Below are 3,086 nucleotides of genomic sequence, written 5' to 3'. Positions count from 1 at the left end.
CTCTTTTTACTTACTTGTTTCGGTCATGTGACTGTGGCCATGCTGGAGCACCGCCTTTAGTCGAGCAAATCGACCCCAGGTCTTATTCTTTGTAAGCCTAGTATTTATTCTATTGGACTCTTTTGCTGAACCGCTAAGTTACGGGGACGTAAACACACCATCATCGGTTGTCAAGCGTATGTTCACACTTATATATCTATGTGAGAGGGGGGCTTTTCGAATTGTACCGCGTTCGGTACAATGTGTTTATTACGGTAGTTTTGACTTTAAGAGTCCCTCCTAGCGTGAGGCATTTATGTATAGTAATGCCCTTAATATGAATAAATATATTTAAAGGGAAAAATTAATAAATTTGACACACACACACACACACACATATATATATATATATATATATATATATATGTATATATATACTAGCAGTATCGCCCGGCGTTGCTCGGGTTTGTAAGGGAAATAACTATATAAGCATTTTTAGAGAGTTATAGCCAAAAAATAGCAAAAAATGCATTAAAAATGGAAAAATATGATGGTAAATTTTTTTTTAAATCGTTGACTCATCGTAGACATTTTTAGAGAGTTACTTCCCTTATATAATAGCGAAAAAATGCATTAAAAATGGAAAAAAAACGATGGTAAATTTTTTTTTAAATCGTAGACTCATGTAGACGCTTTCTTAGCCATTTTGTTTTGGTGTCTTCAAGCCATGAAGTCGTTGTTCTAAAAGAACACTGGTCTCCTTGACAACGCATTACGACGTTGATTTCCTTACACTCCCTTCCCCACAGGTGCAGGTGTGAGCGTGGACGCCAACTCCGCCGCCATCGACACACGAAAAATTATGCATTAAAATGAAATAAAAAATTATGTTAAATTATTTTTAAAATCGTAGACTCATCGTAGACGCGCGCTAATATTCAGACGGGCTCGATATGAATCACGACTATAAGCTACCCGAATTTGGTTAAACTGTACCGCAAAATGTGGGAGTAGTTAGGAATCTAAATCGAAGGGGACAGACACTCACACAACTACAGTTTTATATATATAGATATACATAGCGCAGTAGTGGTGAGATATGACAGCAAAGAAAAGCATACATTCACTCTCTGCATGCAATTAGACTCGGAAAGTTCGTGAGGAACCCATTGACCCAATTTGCTGACTTTTCCGATAGCACACAGGTGTCAATGAATGGTTGAATGACCAAATCCAAGCTTCTCTGCTAGTTCCTCAACAGTTACGATGATATTTTGTTCCACCAGGGTTTTCAGGATGTCCTTGTCGAGTTCTACAGATCTTTCAGGATGAGGCTCGTCTTCTAGGCTGTAGTTTATGGCTCGGGATTTCTGGAACCACCATTGACACTGCCTTACGCTTATTGTCCAATCCCCATATACTGCATTAATATTTCTTGTACTTTGCACACATTTATATTCTGTTATTCTTTTATATGTTTCAGCCTTGAGGTTGTGGCCATGCTGGATCATGTGTGTGTGTGTGTGTGTGTGGTGTGTGTGTGTGTGTGTCTATCTGTCTGTCTGTCTGTATGTATATATGTATATGTATGTGTGTGAACAATAATATTTTCAACAGATGTGTTGCAAATGTATCTGATTGTTCTCAAGCTCCAATACTGTGTGTGTGTGTATGTGTGTGTGTGTATGTATGTATGTATATGTATGTATGTATGTATATGTATGCATGTATATATGTGTGTATGTATGTATGTGTGTGTGTATGTATGTGTGTGTGTATGTGTGTGTGTGTGTATGTATGTATGTATGTATGTATGTATGTATGTATGTATGTATGTATGTATGTATGAGTGTATGTTTACTTTATTACTAATTACTCTCTTCCAAGAACATTTTCACTCACTCTTAGCTCTTAGCTTCCCATACATTTTACTCATGTATCTATCAGCGTCATAGACAGAATACTTTCACTTTAGTCTTCCTCAAATCACTCTGTCGCTATTTACTTTCATTTTATTCGTTGCCCACTGTGTGTGTGCGTTTGAGTGTGGTGTAAACCAGACTAAGAAAAGCATTTGACACACACACCAGAATGTGAGTTTTCTGTAAATTTTGCTTAATTGGAGTTTAAATTTTAAAAACTGGACCTGGCATGACGCGATGCATTGTACTCTTAAAAATGCTAGGTAAATTGTAATTGAAGAAATCCTATATTGTAGATTTCTATAACTCCCAAAGGGAGGCAGATAAAATCTGCCTTTTATAATAAGATATATATATATATATATATATATATATATATATATATATATATATATATAAACTTCTACTATAATAACACTCTTGTATGTATATATCACATCTAGATATGTAATATATACATACACACTCTCCAACATCTGTCCCACAAGCGTGTTGTGTCCTCTCTGTCTTTTCTGTCGCTACGATAATGGTTTCTATTTCTCAGATATGGCTGGTCTCGTAATTCTGTCTCCCATACATCCCCGACCGACACGTCTTTCCATTCTTTTGGTTCCATTTGTTGTGTTCCGGTGCCGCAGAAACCAATATCCCCGGTCCTTCCTTCACAGAAGCATCGACCCTTTTGGAATATTTTTCTTGCTCATGCCATTTCAGTAGGTGTTAACCACGTGTAACTGTCTAAATGGAACATTAACGACATCAAGCTCACTGGTCTGGCGTTATAAAGTGATTACGCAACTGTTACGGTATACTAATATATGTAAGTGAAACACGTGTAAAGACTATGTAATTTGTGATGATATAAATGGAAAAGACAAAAACATGTAACTGAACTTCCAGTTTTATACTGCTTTTGGATATACATTCTGTAATCTATTGAAATGTATGTAATACCAAACGAAAATTTGAGGACAAATTATGCCTTACTAGCACTATGACCCGGCAACGCCGGGTCATAGTGCTAGTGCATGCATATACAGCTGCATGCGTGCGCACATATACGCGAGTACTGTCCAAATCTCTGACCAATCACATACAGCTAGCTGGCATTCAATTGGCGTATCAAGTTTCGGGCATTTTGATTGGGATTTGGATAGAAAATTTACAAAAAGTCACTTCTATTGA

This window comes from Octopus sinensis, linkage group LG2 (assembly GCF_006345805.1).
Source record: "Octopus sinensis linkage group LG2, ASM634580v1, whole genome shotgun sequence".
NCBI lineage: Eukaryota > Metazoa > Mollusca > Cephalopoda > Octopoda > Octopodidae > Octopus > Octopus sinensis.
This window is presented reverse-complemented; position numbering follows the sequence as displayed.